This window comes from Poecilia reticulata, linkage group LG23 (assembly GCF_000633615.1).
Source record: "Poecilia reticulata strain Guanapo linkage group LG23, Guppy_female_1.0+MT, whole genome shotgun sequence".
Lineage (NCBI taxonomy): Eukaryota > Metazoa > Chordata > Actinopteri > Cyprinodontiformes > Poeciliidae > Poecilia > Poecilia reticulata.
In genome coordinates, this window is record NC_024353.1 from 9,665,790 (window position 1) to 9,683,151 (window position 17,362).

The 17,362-nt window shown below is 41.9% G+C and overlaps 1 protein-coding gene across 1 annotated transcript in view; it reads left to right on the forward strand.

The window, feature by feature from the left end:
- Positions 1 to 17,362, forward strand: part of LOC103459501 (peroxisome proliferator-activated receptor alpha) — a 48,516-nt gene that overhangs the window by 11,424 nt on the left and 19,730 nt on the right. Inside the window, exon 3 of the mRNA XM_008401111.2 lies at positions 14,949 to 15,059. The gene's annotated coding sequence lies outside the window, so the exon portion shown is untranslated. The remainder of the gene's footprint in view (positions 1 to 14,948; positions 15,060 to 17,362) is intronic.

Below are 17,362 nucleotides of genomic sequence, written 5' to 3' on the forward strand. Positions count from 1 at the left end.
TCTCCTCTCCTCTCCTCTCCTCTCCTCTCCTCTCCTCTCCTGGCTCTCAGCTCATGTGTGACCTCTGCAGGCATCTCTCGAAATACAACGCAGATCAGCCTAGTATTTTCACACTCAGTATCTCTTATAATAAAGTTTTACCATGAATTGAGTAATTCAAGCAGTTTTTTGTGAATTTAACAGTTCAGGTGAATTTAACTTAAAACTTACTCCCTGCTAAACAAACACCATCCAATGAATGAGTCAGAAAATCCCTCTGCTCACTTTCTGATTGGAAAGATTAATCCAGCGATGGGACAGTGGTTGGTCTATACCTCCCACTCCTTCCTCTCTTTGCAATAAAACCCCTCATTTGTTAAATGCGGCTCAGTGGAGGTCCGGTGGGCAGCCTCCTTCGGATCAGGTGTTGTCCAGATGTGCCGGCGAGAGTCATCCTCTGGGTTCTGCTAATCTGTCATTTGGAGGGGAGAGATCGAAGAAGAAAACAACCAAACAGGCTGCAATCTGTGTCACACTGTTGTATAAGAAGACAGAAATTTAGTGTCATGATTACTTTGTGCTAATTCAGTGTGGTTAGTCAATATCACCACTTTTTTTTTATTTTTTTTTTTTAGATGTGGAAGATAATCAAACTTTGAAGTTATTTTACAGGAACCAGGTGCATCATCTGTTTCCTCATGTTCTTCGGATTATTATTATGTAAGCCGTTTTAATCAGCTTTGAACACTTTTATTTGACATTCAGAGGGCAGTATATATTTCCTTCTTATTATGAAGATTTAAATCTGACAAGCTGCTGAGTTCAAGAGCGTAAACACCCTCCAAAGCAGCCTTTCTCGAAGTTTGAATTCGAATCGAATGGCAAGCCGGTCCAGATGCAGTCTGATAATGAAAAAGTAGATTATAATATCACAGATTTGGGCTTATTAAAAACATGGGACGTTGTAAATTTTGATGATTTGTGGATCTTTAATAGCAGCGGGAAAGAGCACTTAAAGAGAGTCTGTCTGCCTTTTTTGTGTTTTGCGATCTGTTCCGGCCAAGGTTTAGTTCCTCCTTGGCCTGAAACTCATCTGATCACAGTGCAGCGCTCTGTTATAATGCCATTTATTGATAAATGTGCGTTAAAAGCAAAATGATTAACTTAAAAGGACGGAAAAAAAACTCTTTCCGCAAGTTCGGAGTCAAATTATCAACAAGGCATATCAACAATTAGAGGAGGAAAGCTAACGTTAGCCAGGAGCTTCTTCAGACATCAGGAAAGCAGAACCAGATGAATGTTTACTGAATTAGTTTTGTAGCCATATTTTCAACAGCAGACAGAAATAAATAGTAAAACTTTATGTTTTTTTAAGTGAACTGTGTTTTTATTTACAACGCCTTTCTAAAATCCAGTTAACTCAACATTGGAGTGGAGAAGACATCTTATTATTGGTGAGTGAGAACGCAATCAGAAAACTATGGAGGAACATATAATACAAATTTTTACACCTGCGGGTTTTTATTTTACACAAAAGATTGTTTCTATACTTTAATCTGAAACATGTTATGCTGTTTTTGTCAAAAATAGTCATGGATAACCAACAGGTACATTTTTAGGAACATTGCGAAAAAGCTTAATTAATCAAGATAAATTTGTTACTTTTCTTTTGAGCTGTTGTATTTTTATACTTGAACCATACAGTAATTTTTTTAAATGTTATGTCATATTATTTTACTTTATTTGTTGATGCATGAAAAGTAACTCAGCTGATTAGGTTTAGCTCTTATAGAACCAGAGCTCACTGCACTTTTCTGTCAAAAACTGCCGTTTTGTAGCATGTAAGTCGTAAAGAGTTTTTATTAAAAAGCAGTTTCAGTAGATTAAACGTATCATCCTGAGTCCCTGCTCTAAAAGTTAACTAGTGTTAACACTTGTTGCTCTTTGGCAGTGGAAATATCCCCGCTTTACTTTCACTTCCTTCCACTTGCATCTGCAACAAAGCATCTGAAAGTTTTTAATAACCCATTTACCAAATACATTGTGGAGGATTTTTATTTTATTTTTTTGCTTTAAAATTGTTATATCATAGTCATGGAAGTTATTTGGATATTTTCATTTAATTGAAGCATGCACTGTTTTCTGTTTTTGTCTTGCTTAATGGTGAACATGAAGACATTTTATAGACATGTTAGAAACTGATAAAAGCATTGGAATGATAAAGTTACAAACACATTAGACTATTTCTATTTTCAACTCTGTCTAAAAAATAAATACAACTGCCTACTTGGACTTTAATTGTTGACACGAGGCAAAATATGAAGATATACTTGAATTTTCTCATTAGTGCTTTACCTGAAGGTGTCATTTCATTTTTAATAGATATAAGCAGGTAATAATTAATCTTTTTTTTCCATTATGTCTACTGTATATTCACTCGACAGTAATAATGGTCGATATTAGCCAGTAGGAAGCCCTGAGTCAGAGTCCCTGCGAAAGCCGATGTCATTCATAAAACCGGAGCAGCTCAGGTCAACAGCGACGCTATCAGATTATCACATCCGACATAATTATGGGGTAAAGTCCAAGGAAGTGTGGTTGTGTTTACGATTTTATTTGTATTACAGGAGAGGCGTAAACGTGCGTGTGTGTGTATGTAAGGAGGAGCAATCAGAGTGCATGATCGCCCTTCGCCAGACGACCACAATGAGCTGCAGCGATGGCAGAAAGAATCTCTGCCTCTGTGTCTCAGACTGGGGGCCGGCCCAGCCTCCACGGAGCGCTCGGCCACTGCCGCATTGTGGCCCGGGGCCTCATCTGAATGGCTCTTTAGTATTTTGTGTGAACAAGTCATCGCCATTTGCATTTGTTCCAGTCACAAAGGTTTAACAGGTCAATAGGGACTCTGGCAGAAAACTAACACGCTAGGGTAACTGTTTTCCTCCTCCCTCGCCGCGGTTGTCAGACGTCCAGCCAGCTCGTCCCGATAATATGCAACCCAAGCATGTGGCGTGTATACATCTCTTGCACAAGTGCGTGTGTGTGCGTGATTGGCGACAGTGGGGTGCAGGGTCAGAAAACAGAAGCTTTTACACTCTGAGCTGCTCTGAAAAGTTTAATTAACATGCAACTTATAGCAGCAGCTTGTGTGAGCAGCAGAGGGGGTTTGTTTTGTCTGCTAACCTCGCTTTCACACACCGACTCTAGAAGGTTAGCAGGCCTGCAGGGTTTCATTTCCCATTCCCTGCTCTCTCAATAAAACCTATAGCTTGTTGCGGAACAATAGGTGAGCATATGTGGGAGCCATTCAACCAGAATCACTCATTGTTTGAAAGTTTATTACTTCTCCTGGACGCTTTTGCTAAGAATCCACCTGTTTGTAAGGAGAGAAACATTCACCAGCTTTTGTTGTTACTGTCGTAAATCTGCCAAGCAAGAGTGCCACTCAGGAATAATCACTTCAAAAAATGGATGATAATTATTTCTGATAATTGTAATTGGTGACGTAAACCTCAGTTAAGTTGTGAATTTTAAATGCAGAGCTGGGTTTCTGCTTGGTGCAGAGGTGCTTTCTAGGAAAGTGCCAATTCTCTGTGACGACCTTGATTTAAAAACATTTCCTCTGTGTCACGGTGTTTACACATTAAACATCTATATTGCATGATCTAATTACTTTTTTTCATAACAGAAAAGCAGCAATAATCGATTGTTATTAAAATATTTTAGCAAATTGATTCAAAGATACAAACTTAAAGCAGAAAATAATAAGAGCCCACTACATTTAATTGTAGTTTTCTAGTAAGCATGTTTCTTGCGAACCTTTTGCCATCTTGTTCCTTATGGAGAAAGCAGTTAACCGGTTCGGCTGTGAACTGGTTAACTGGTCGGCCCAGGTAGCCGTTCTGCTGCTGGTTGCCGGGCAGAATGTAGATTCAAAACAGTTTTACCTTTTAAAGAGAGATGGGTGATGTTTCCTCATCATGGCTGACCATGTTTTCTGTAATCGAAAATATTTCCAGATGGCCTAAGTGTAGATCTTGTAAGCAAGGGTAGAGTGAAGCAGGCTCCTTTCAGCTAGCTGACCGGCAGTGTGCAGTCATATTTGTTTGTCTCGTTTTTCTCTTTAGGGATCTGATCAGCAGCATACAGCAACAGGTGGGGGAAGGACAGGGTTGTGTATTTTCAAAACAGGGACCAGGACTTAGATTTGCCCTGAACGTCACAAAAATATATATTTTTTGTTTTTTTTGTACAAGCAAATTTGATTTAGGAGTGTCAAACCATAAGGTGTACTTCACTGAAAAACAGAGGAACCAATAAGGAAGGAGCTCTTCTCTGTTTTAAATATGAACTTAATGGATTTTTAATGAGTCTGCCCCAGGTGATAACCTGTTTAAACATTGTGCACACTTGCATATTCAGCACAAGGAGCGACCTTCAGACTCTCATAATGTAAATATCGCAACAGTTGCGGATGTTCACCGTTAACAGCAGGGGAGAAAATGCCGTATTTGTTGCTCACACGGCTTCCAGGCTGCCTGTTTTAACAAGCGTTGGACTACCAGAGCCCTGACCTACATCGTGTCAGCGTTTGAGTCCTGCTTACAAACCCGTCTGTCCTGCTGATCCCAGCCTGCCCGGCTGCACCTCTCTGTTCTCTCTCCGCCGTATCTTGTTTTGCCTGTTTGTGTTGCTCCGTGCGACCCACCATTTGGACCTCGCTTCCATTATCTTTTCCCTCCTCTCCTGCTTCCCCTGCCTCCAGGGTCGGGGGCAGAAGAAAGGCAAAGCCAAAGCCCCAGCGTCAGGTGCTTCAAGCTGCTAGCTAGGCTTGCAGCCAGGACCCAGAGATCCAGAGATCCAGACCTGGCAGCTCCCAGGCTGCGACGTGTGAAACGCCGCACACAAAGGGGCTCGCTCTATCTGTATGCACCCTACATAGGGAGGCTTTTGTTGCAGCCAACAGGCACATGACTGCTAGCATCTTAACCCCTGAGAGGCAGCGTCAGTGCTCCCTTCTCACTGGACCGTACAGTGGAGAGGAAACGACAATGAGTCAGAGAGACGACGATAAAACAACGCTTTATTTCAGCAGAGAGAGACTCGGTTTTAATGGTGATTCATGGGTTCATTTTTGTTTGTTTGTTTGTTTGAAGAAATTAAATCTTAGTTGACTTTATTGACCTTGTAAATAATTTGATCTTTACCTGGCTCTGAAATAATGACATTTAGCAGCTGCTGAAATGCCAAAAATACTCTTGAGAAGCACATAAAAAAAATTATCCCAAAGGACCTTTCTAAATAAAGTTTAATCAGTTTGTTTCAAGTACAACTCATATATAAAAAAACATTGAAGTACACTCTGTCTTGAACACCCTAACTCCAACAAATATTTTAATTTGGAACATAGAGTATTACTCAGTTAAAGTGAAGTTTTGCTATATAAAATCTAGTATATAGAGCTGAAAGTAAAGAGATGTACCTAAAGGAAAAAATCTGATGAATTGTTCCTTCTTAACATTATTCAAAATTTATTATCATATCACCCACTTCAAAAAAAATTTAATCAAGAACAAATACATTCTGCATGCTGTCGTTTATTAACAAAAATGGTGCCAGAGGAGAAAAAGTTTGTAAAAACAAAAAAAAGTAAGAAATTTAATAAATGTTCAACATATTTAAAGTCCTAATCATTTTCTATTTATCAGTTTTAACATAAACCTCATATGTTTGTGTGATACGTATCTGAATATGTTTCTAAACTATTCAAGTTAATGGAAATTTTTGATGGGAAGAAATAAATTGCTTTACACTGTTAGAAGGCTGCTGTACCAGTGGGCAGATGTAAAGAAACATGGTAGGATATAAACTGATATTTTATTAAGAAACTCTAATGTAACAGGGATAGAACTCCTTTATTATTATTATCATTATTATTATTATATATTATGTGCATTGAAATTAAAAGTGCCCCTCTGCTTGTGCTTCCTAAAAAACTGCATGCATTTAATAATAAGCTCAACAAGAAAGCAGACCTTAGTGAGGAGGTAATAAATAACGTTTAAAAGTAGCAATAAGTAAAAGTTAACGAGATATGATGGTTGAATGTTCAGAGTTGCGAGTCTTTTACATAGATGGCCAGCATTAACAAAACCGTTTTAATGGAACAAGAATTTATACAGGAGGAAACAAAATAATTGACTTGGTCTGAAACAGTATGTAAATGTTAAAGAGTTAAATTAGTGACGAGAAGAAAACCATTTAGATTTATAGAAGAACAGTAGTGGTATTCGTAACGTTATAAATGAGAGCATGTACGGCACAGTATTTCATACATATAGTTGAATTTACATGATTTTCAGACACTTTATTAACACAGCATGCAAGTTATTTATGGAAAGTTTTAGTTTTACATGTGGAGAAAGATGCATATGATAAATGTATGTTTCTAAATCACTCTACAAAGGTCTAGAGTGTGTTTGAAAATTGAAATTAGAGACTCGGATTGAATAAAATATATCCATAGATAAAATGTTTCTATCCACACGTGATTTTTTTTTTCTTTCAATATTATACCAATGTCCAGTAGAGATAATTATGATTTTTCTGTATTTTAGAAAAATGTTCTTATTAAAATTCAGGTTAAAAAACTTAAATTTATTAAATGAGTCTGTGGTTAAATTAATACGCAGGTTTGGTAAAATGCAAATAGCTCATTTTTGAATTTCTCATTTTTAAAGATAGTAGGGTGCTTCATCTCCACGTCTGTCTGTGTGTGTGTGTGTGTGTGTGTGTGCGTGTGTGCGTGTGTGTGCGTGCGTGCGTGTGTGTGTGTGAGAGAGACAGAGATCTATATATATACTTATATTTGTGCTCAATAAGAGAAACAAACTAAACTCCTAAATGCTTATTTGGCTAAACATGATTTCCAGAAATTAACACGCTGCGTTTCAGTTTAAAGATAGTGTCTTGATTCTATATATTTATTTTTTACGAGGACAGCAGGATGTAAATCACGTTAGAGCCAGTCGAAGCTGCCTTTGAAGCTCTACCACCTCCACCTCCTTCCTCACGGCGCGTTCGGTTCAGAGGTGGGGGCGGCCGGGGTGCCAAACCTTCCAATTCGGGCCGAGCCAGGTGACTCGGGGCCCGTCCAGGCTGCGGTTGCTCTGTGACGTGGCACTGAACCCCAACCAACAGCAGGTCCGAGCGCTTTAAAAGGTGGTACCACTCGGCGAGAGTGCCAGACAGCCGCCAAACGCTGGAGAGCCTGATGCTCGATAAGAGCTGCTAAAATAATCATTTATTAATGTGGGATGGAGCCTAAAACGTGAGCAGTAAGTAGCTGGAAGACAGGAGGGGAGGAGATGCTTTTAGTGTGTTGGAAGGAGGAGATGAGGGGTAAGTTAGACGTGGAAGGTTTAAAAAAGAGAGAAAAAAAATCCTATTTTAATTTCTGTGAAGCTTTTCAGCAATTTACATTTTTAGATATCACAAATTATACTATCCCTGAAAAATATTGCATATAAAAATGTCTTAAGGGCTTCAAGAGCTTAAAGTGCTTTAGTGTTTTTTTTTTTTTTGTTGGAAGTGTAAATTTGCAATATTAACAAAATAGTTACAAACTACATCAAAGAGATGGATATCATCCTAATAAATGTTTTCAGATGAGCTACACACTGTGCATAACTAGAGACACTTTTTCATATGAAAGTTGAAAAAGAAGCTAAAAGTAGGACAGCAGTTTTCCTCAAATCACTTCCCCTTATTTGGATTCAGAGGAGCTGCAGTGTAAAGAGGCACCTTGGCTGTCAAATTACTGCTTCCCTTCGGATTTATAGTCTGTTTGGCCGTTTTAAAAAGCTGTTTAGGACGCCTCGCCGTCCGCAGCCAGCGACTGGTCCAGTTCGCCTCTCCTCTTTTCCAACCTTTGCTCCGCTGTGCTGCAGAGCAGGCTCCCCTCCGCACAGACATGCTCGGTTTTCTGAGGTGAGTGGATTAATGATTGTCAAAGAAACACGTCGAAATCAAAGTTAACGCTGAGCGCCGTTGATAAAGGTCATGTGTTTGCGCAGAACACGTGAAAATGATTCTATCTGGCAGATTTATGCCACCTTGTTTAATTAAAGGCTCACTTGGTTTATCTTCTTGGTACGATTGCAAAAGTAAAACTCTTATTTTTTTCCCTGGCAAGTCCATAGACTGTTTAGAAGCAAACTAAATATTTGTATTTGTGATGTGGAATCATTTGAAAAATATCTGCTTATAGTGTGACTTGTAAAAGTTTTCCTAAATCTCTAATTGGTGTGCTTTTAATGGTTTCACTTCAAACTATCTGAGGTGTTTTGAAAAATAAAACGGGCACCTTGTACAATTAATTTTACATATTTGAAAAGAAAAATCCAATGTGAGTAAAATAACCAAAATTATACAGTTAATAAAATATACTTGTCTACATATTTTTAATCCTGCAATGTATATTCCTCAAGAAAAAATGCTCAGTATTGTTCGTTTTTCAGATTTTTCAAGTTTACTGGATTGTTTATGAATTGGTAAAAAAAATTGTATTTACTAAAGAATTCGATAAATGCATGCCATTTATTAAAAAACTATAATCATGTTTGATTTCTAATATAATTTTCTACCTTCAGCATAATAAAAAAGGAAACGCACTAAAAACATTCAGAGGGAAAGAGTTGCTTTTTTTCTTCTAATCGGATTCCTTAAGTTTACCAACTTATTTAAAATTACAGTTTTTAAAAAAATAAATATATACATTTTATGCAAGTCTGCTAGTTTGAGTCAGTTTATAGTTTTACTTTATTTCTGATTGTTGAAATTTACAATATAGATTTCAATCTGAGTCTTTCACACACATGTAGGTAGATGTCAGACTTTTTTCTGTCTGTATTTTGTTTTAATATAATCGACGCTCGCAAAGTCGTGACTGGTTTAACAAAAATTGCTACTCAGAGTCTGCTTAATCATGTTACAGAAAAAAAACCTTAAGAACATTTTAAAAAGATTTTCAGCTTTTGTTTTCTGTTTGAGAGAGAAAAGGAAAAAGTAAAGCAGAGCTCTGACTTCGGGGTTAACCTGGTTAGAAAGAAGCTCTGTGTGTTTCTGTTGTGGACTTTAAGAAAAAGTAATACATGTAAAGATGTCGCTGATCTGTTTTCAATAGCAGTCGACCACGTTATTATTAGCATTGTCCAGATAGCTGTGTCCACCATCTTGTCTCCTCCTGTCCTCCATTTTGTGATTTTTTTTTTTTATTTCTCCATCCACTCTTGCTCTGTTGTATCAAAAGTACACCGAGTCGTTCCTCCCTCCTATTGTAAATGGGAGGAAATAATCTTTACAGAATTTCTATTTTCTTTGTTTTTAAGAAAGAAAAAAAATTCTCTGGATTTCATTTTAATCCATCACAGATTTGGATCATTAAATTCTTTTATTTGGGGCTGAACTCGACCCTGCCAAGCAGGAGTCTGTAAAAGGAAGGCCGCATCCTCTTCAACAGGGTGCTTATCTCCTAAAAACAATTTGTTCAAGCAGTCAGCAGCACTCAAGCCAGACCGAGGTTTTACACCTCAGCAGCGTGAGCTGCTTTGACCTATGGCCCCGTAATGGCCACCGGGGGTCACAGAGGTTAATAGAGACTGATGTATGAGGCCCCAGAGTGACATCCCAGAGGAGATGGCCCCTTAATCCTTATTAGGCCTCCATGTTAGTGATCCTTACCTTTCAAAGCAAACAGCACGCGCTCTTTGCCGCGGGGCCCCGGCCTGCCCCTGGCGTTACACTTCTGACCTCGGGGTCGTGCCCTTTTGTTCAGAACCCTTCAGAGGATGACCTTTAGGGTCAGGTCTGTAATAGAGAAGTTGTCGAGGCACGTGCTGCCGAGGGGCCCCAACGGCGGACCACCTCATAGAAGGAGTCGGGCCGCAGCGCTGGTCGCTGACAGACAGCAGGAAGCATGTGTGTGTGTGTCTGATGGACTGTTAATGTATAGATAGTCGTAACCTGTAGGTTTGATATGCAACATGGGAAGTTCAGGAGAGAATTAAGAGTGCAGGAAATGTTTTTGAAGATCAACGTTTGAAATGCTGTCTGTCTGTACCGACACTCCAACTTCACAGCTTTCAGTACTTACCTACTTAAAAACATTTAGATGAAAAAGTTACAGAATTCTCACATGATGATAACCTGGAGTAAAAAAAGTTAATGTTTTAAAAAAAATGCAGAACAGGACACACAAGAACAGTCTGCTTCTTTTGGTTGGATGTCTACTTTGGATTTTTGAACTAAAATGCAAGTTTATCCCTCGTGCCCAGTTAGCACTGTGACGATTCTTTGTTTGCTTTTGCATCTTTTATTTCATAAATTACACAAAACACACGAAAAAGCAGAAAACACTCTTAAAAACAGAAAGTTTATCTTTATTTATCCATAGTTCTAAAAAAAAAGTAGGACTTAATGAAGTTTGACATAAAAGCCATAAATATCTGACTGATTCTTCTTACATTCTGTTTAAAAAAAAGCAAAGAAAATATCCAGAGCACTAAATTTAATAATAGCTTTTATGTGTTTATTTGGCAGAATATTGCTCCCTTCAAACTTCCCCTCATAAATCCCAAATAAGAGTGACTGCTGGCGTAAATATTTATAATTATAAATACTTCCGACTATTCAAAAAAGAAAATCACAAACAATTTTGCTTTCTTGCAAGCAGGAGAAATGCTTAAAAGCCTTCTTTCAGCCAGCTGACGAGCAGCGTGCAGCAACAGGTGGGAGAGGGACAGCCCTACTGCACATACTGATTCAAGCAGCCGGAGAAAACCTACTGTAGTTTGCTCCGATCCTTTTATTTTTATTTTTTGCAATCCTGTTAATGGAAATCATTTTAAACTCTAAGATGAAAACCTTAAAACACTGACAGCATTAACTGGTCCACATGCAGTTAAAAAAAAAAAAAACTTTCCTTTTTAGGGAAAAAAACAATACCAATAAGATTAGTTGAAAACTTTCTCCTTCATTACTTTGTCATAATTAGCGTCTGTGATTCATACCTTTGTGTTTAATACCCACAAAGTCCATATTTGCTTTCCCTGCTGCAGCGAGCGGTTCTGTATGTTGGCTGGCATTGTCTGCGGCTGTGGATTTGTGGGATGACTCATAAAGAAGTGACAACACAGGGGGTCCGACGGGACCTCTGAGTTAACAGCTTCTCTGTATTAGTTCAGGAGGGAGTTCATTTTGACTGCTGTGTTGCCACTGTGCAACTTCAGTTGTGCAACACCGACAGGCTGTGGTAGGTCGGTTTTTGCAAAGTTGTCTTTTCAGATCCCCCTCTTGTTTACTTTAATTCTCGCAGATCCAAGGGACTGTTGAAGCCTAAAACTGCTTGTCTCGTCTTTCCTCACCTCCTTTAAATGTGCACACAACTTACACGCTTATCAAATCTTAATAATGCAGCAAGCTGTTAGTAAATCTATGCTAACACTGAGCACAGATTGCTCTAACTCAGGGCAGGGGAAGGGGAAAAAAAAGTTGTTGCAGGCTCATAGAGATGTCATAAATGAGGGTTGTTAATATTGGAGTTTCATCAATGGCAGCATTACGCGGGCCGCTCCTGCAGGGGCGAGGCCGCCGCTGAGGGCTTCAGTGTCAGAAGTTGGCAGTCGAGCCAAAACCAGAGCCGTATCCTCGAATGAACCCAGAGCAACAGGCTCTGCCAAGTTTTTTGAATTCCTGCCACATGTCAGATGGTAAACAAGTAACTAGCAGAAACAGCGTCTGAGACAGAGCACAAGGAGCTCAGGGGGAACTCTACGGATCACAGATGAGGCTTGCGTTTGTTTCAAACGATTGTTTGATTTATATTCAGGACGCAGTTGTAGTGGCGTTTTCGCACGCATGGAGATTCCCATTGGTTCCCCAGACGTGGCGAGATGTGACGTCACAGGGGGTTCGGGACCCGACGACTATTTGGTTGCACGACCCTTTTTTTTTCTCAACAAGGGACACGAGTGTGTTTATATCCCCCCCCCCCAAAAAGAGCAAAGAAGCGATCCGTTTCCCCGTGTTGAACCCCGGTTCTAATCCTTGCCCCACTTAGTTTGTCTGCATTGTTCGTCGTTCGATATGTTGAGATTTATCTGCAGAAGGCTGAAAAGAGAAGACTTTCCCTCTCTCGCAGCCACACATGCACCTACGTAACATAACGCCTTTTTTCTTTCAGCCTCCAAGACCGAGCAGCCATATTAGTTTGCTCTCCTGTTCTTCGTCTTCTATCGAGAACGTGCAAATTAAACCCCTCACTTTTCTGTCCAAACTTCCCCCACTGATCGATTTGTGTCGTACTGAGGCTCAAGGCGCTGAGGACAGATTTAACTCAAAACTGCCTTAGTTTTGCTGAGAGATGTGAGATCTCAGTCAGTTTTCCCCTCTCTTTTGTAGAGCTGCTACTTCAGGGAGAGCAGAGAGAGGTGGTGGTGAGGGGTGGGAAGGGGGGAAATGTGCCTGTGTGGAGTTCTGGTTTCTTTTGGGAAAGAGATGACTGCAGGGGAGGGGAATTGCTTCCAAAAGAGAGGAAGTTGTCTTTTTTTTTTTTTTTTTCTTGTGCCATGGGGGAATCTGTTGCAGATACGGCGGCATTACAGCGTTTTGGACACAGAAGTTTTTCAAGGAGGCGGTGGAGTGAAGAGCGGGGGAGGGGGGAAGCAGACTGGCATGAGTAACCTTCAGCATGCTGATGCAGAGGTGAGACAGGAAGAAGGGAGGGTTGGTATCCGGTGCTGAAAGAACTGAAAAAAAAGATTATCCCCACCACTCAGAGCAGAGCTGTTTGTTGGTTCGTGACAGAGCAGACTGAAAATGGTGGGAGACAGTCAAGCTGGACGCTTGCAGGACGACATTTTGTGGCTAGCTTACAGCCGGACTGTTCGCAGCTTGAGGGGGTTGCCCAGAAGCGGCACATGCCGGGCACACTGCGGTTAATATTGAAGCGTTTTTATTGCATGGCGTGGCCCGGTCACACCCAGGCGCTTATCTGCCTTTGACCGCATGCCAGATCAGTCAGAGCCGCTCATTAATGTGTCTGTGATCAAGGAGAAAGACAGTAGAGCCGTCATAGCTGACGTGCTTTCTGGCCTCAATAACCCCAACGCCACTGCTTCCTCCCTGGAAAGTTTTACTGATTAAAGGAAGTAGTCCGGTCCAAAGATGGATTGTTAATCTCTGAGCAGCTGAATCCTTGAATCATTTGTAAGTTTTCTGTGACTGTCCTCCTGAAGGAGAGGAGCTCCTGACACCTCCCACCTCCTCCAGCTCCCTCCCTGCCTTGCCTCGTGGACACTACGTCGCCGGACTCGGTGATGAAAACGCGTAGCGCGCACACTCCCACACTTCCCCTGTTTCATCATCAGCTGAGCTTTTCGTCCTCCACTCACAGCGCTCGTCTCCCTCCCTCTCCGGGTTCCCTCCCCTCTTGGCTCCCGCTTCGGTTTCTATCCATCGCTCCTCGCCTCCTCCTCCTCTTCTTCTCTCCCTGGGTCCCGGCCACATGCGAGAGGCTAGACTAGGACACTGCAGCTCTGAAAAAAAAAAGAGAGGGGAAAAACGCTCTGTTGCTATTTCTACAGGCGGGTCCCACCCCTTTAGCTACCCTGTGCCAAAAGAGGGAGGGATTCTTCTCTACTCTCAGTCCTGGGATTTTAACCCTCTGCCTGCTCTCACTCCGTCTCTCTGCAAGATCTCTTCCTCATTCTCGTGCAACAAGTGGCTTTGCTTTGCTGCTTTCCTCTTCGTTTCTGCTTGTGGGGACGTCTCCGGCTGATTTGTCGGTAACCGGACTTGAAAGACTGCGTTTGCTTCGTTCCCTTTTGACCACGTGCTTCTCCACTGCTGTTCCTCACAAGTCCTTCCCCTCTGAAGCTGAGTGCGAGCGTTCGGCCGTTGTTGGACTGGCCTCGGGGATCGTGTTTCCTGAACATTTACCTTGAAATCTCCTCCTTTATTTTCCCTTGCTCTTATCTGCCGTGCCCTCCACCTTCCATCTGTGGACACCGTTCCATCTCTTTGGCTTCTCTGCCCCACCCTCCTTTCTCTCTTTCTCCCTCTCTCTCTCTTTCCCTCTCTCTGTCATGGGCAGTCTTGAGTTAAAGGGTAGCAGGAGGGTGGAGCAGCGGCCAGGCTTTTTCTAGGACAGGTGCCAGTTCCTAACAAAAGACTGAAAAAAGGGATAGATTTAAGCCAGGAGGACAGAAAAGGGATGCATCAAGAACTTATTTGCACTAATAGCGTGTGTATGCATGACTATACTCTCCTGTTGCAATTATTTTCCACTGCAAGAGTGTTAAGAAGTATAGATGTCGAATTCTCTCGCTCCCGTGAAGGCATTTGAGTTTCGAGCTGGGATAAGAGGAGGGGCAGGCAGAGGCAGAGAGGGAAGAGGTGGAGCTGAGCTCTTTTTTTTTTCCCTGCATTATTCATGTGCCCGGGCCCGGTACTGCAATCTGACTGGCTGCCTGGCGTAGCATTCATCCAACATTCAGCAGCTCTGTTTGCTAACATTCCTCATTCAAAGCTCGGTTAGCTGCCAGACGGGAGGAGCACGCGACTCCGTAGGAAACCCACATGGCCTCCCCCTTATTGTGGCGGGCCCAGAATCGGAGGCGAAGGGACGGAGAGAGGCAGCATGAGCTGGTTTGTAGATATCAGACAGTCAGCCGAGGCTGGGGAGGGATTTTCTCGAAGCGTATCGACCGTTTTGGCGATTGCAGGGGTGAAATCTCTGGCAGAGGGGGAAAGGCTGGCGTATGAAAAAGGCGTTGGGCGCAGACGGAGGAGGCTGATACTTTCCGGGACGCTGAATGGGTCTCAACGTTGGCGTGCCCGCCTACTCCTTGCAGCGAGTGCAGAGCTGTGTGACTGAAGCTGAAGCTCCCTGTCTCTGCTCCTCTCTACAGGAAGGAGATGTGGGCTTACCGTGTGCTGCCGTGGACGTTTTCCATCGCAGTAAGTCCGCAAAGAACCCCACGGTTTATCCTGGACGGCCGATTCCAGTCGCTCCGAAGCGGGTAAGTCAGACGGCGTGCGGTTCAGGTCGTGTGAGAATGTGTACTCGGTTTTCTTTTTGCAAACCAAACGTCGGGAGCTCCATCATCATGTTCGCTTCTTTCCACAATGTCCAGCCGCACAACTATCCAAGTCGAACGAGGCAGAACGTGGCGTTTCTTCAAACCTCTTTAATCTAGTTGTATTTTCTTTTCGTCTGGAATCTGGTTTTGCTTCTCGGATGTGTTTGTGGTTGAGCTAGAAGTCTTCATGGAGGGGAACAGGCAGGGAACCGGTGCTGTAATCTAAGGCTGAGGGCCAGACGAGGCCTGCAACACAAGGCCAAGCTCCACCACAATGCACTGCTCCTCCATTCGTTCCTCTCCTTCTTGCTCAATCCCGTGATTGTCGAGTAGAAAGCCTTTAGGTGTCATTAAACCCTTGTTTCCCTCAATATCCACTCGTTTGCTACTCTTAATAGTCAGGTACATGTTTGGAAAATGGGTCACTGCTGACACGTGGCTCCCTGCAGTTTTAATAAAGCCAGAACAAAACTATTAGTGGTAGCCTACCGCTTAGCATGCAATTTTTTTTTTTAATACGGCCAATTGTATAACTTTTTTTTTTTTTTTTTTTAAATGGGCGTCGAGAAATCATTCCTTGTTCCTCTTGGACTCTGATAAAGTGACTCAACTTTGGCAGAAGCCTAGTAGGTGTAGCTTAACCAAATCCAGAAAAGTCGGAACCTGTTTCATTCGAGAAGAATACTCGCTGCAATTTTGTGAGATTTTATGCGTAATTCAATAACCTGAATTGCGCCACACCCCCTCATCAACGCGATGAAGCGTAACGTCTGTTAATCGGTGCCCGTAAATCAGGTTTTTGGCCTTTGCTAATTGAAAAATCTGTTTGTTTGCTGTTTAATCCGCATCGATATCGCTCCAGAGTCGACAATGACCAAACGACAGAGGAGTGGAGGGAGCGTGAGTCATCCCAGATACCTCCAGTCTCCTTCCCACCTACATCCCACGTTTGACAGGCCCTATTCATCTGCCACTCTCACCCTACAGGGCCCAACACAGGCTACTTCATCACTGTCACCCTCACAAGAGGCCCCCAATGTGGCTCCCTTATTTAGTGGCTCCAAAGCTCTTTCCGCGGGCCTCGCTGGGGTGAAATTAGGAGGTAAATCAACGATGTTTGGACAGGGAGAACGTCATTGTTGCAGTCCAACGGACCCTCAAGGAACAGCAGTAATATTCAATATAGCACGTTGTTGTCTTTTTCATTTCCTTTTTCGCATTACCCTGCGTTGAAATGCACTGAAGTACACAGTCTGAACGCGTTTAATTAGCTTTCTTTGATTTGAAAACAGTGTACGGTTTCAGAACCGTGCAGGAAATGACTAAATATTTCCTGCAGAACAAACACCGGGGATATCTCGAATAGAAATACAAGCGATTTTAATCCTCGTCTTATATTTATCATGAGTAGCAAACAAAATCTTGCTTATTTTTTTCTGACTGTTGCAGAACATTATATCTGGACTAAAAGAAAAATAAAGAAGAAAGTATCTGAGAAATTATTTTTGTGGATTAAATTCAATATGTATTACACACGATTTAATAATAGAAAACACAACCCCCCCCCCACAAAAACCTCCAAGTTACACCAGACATACAAGATCCAGTCTTTCACACACACACACGCACACACACACACACACACACACACACAGGCAAACACCCAGACACATTTGATGCTATGTACCCCACAATGAACCGAGCCTCCTCAGATGAATGGGGTTCCCACGCCTCTCCTAAGGAGTGCAGGGCACAGCCTCCTCCTTTGAGCATTCACACACATACACACCCACAGTACACGCACTATAAAGGGCCTCACAGTCTTTCATAAGCAAGCACACACAGGTGCATGTGAGTATGATGTAGTGGCACACACATGCAGTTAAACGGCACTTTGCTGTAAGCAGTGATTTGTTATTCTGAACACGTCACGCGACGATAAAGGTTCGGTTTTTAGCAACAAAGTCAGACAGGAGGATCTTTGTTGCAGTTTGGCTCCAAAATGCAAAATCTTTTAATTTGTAATGAGGAGAAACAGGAGCTAATGAGGAGTGAGATGCATTTAGAGTGCGCTTACTTCCACTGAAACATCAGTCCGGTTTATTTGTACAGTGATTTTCTGCCGACTAATGTCGTCTAAAGACAAACAGGTCTGGATCGTTCAAGCAAATAAACTCCAGACATATAGACAAATTCAAATTAAACAGTGTACATTCCAGCCGTGTGCTTTTAATATTATATAT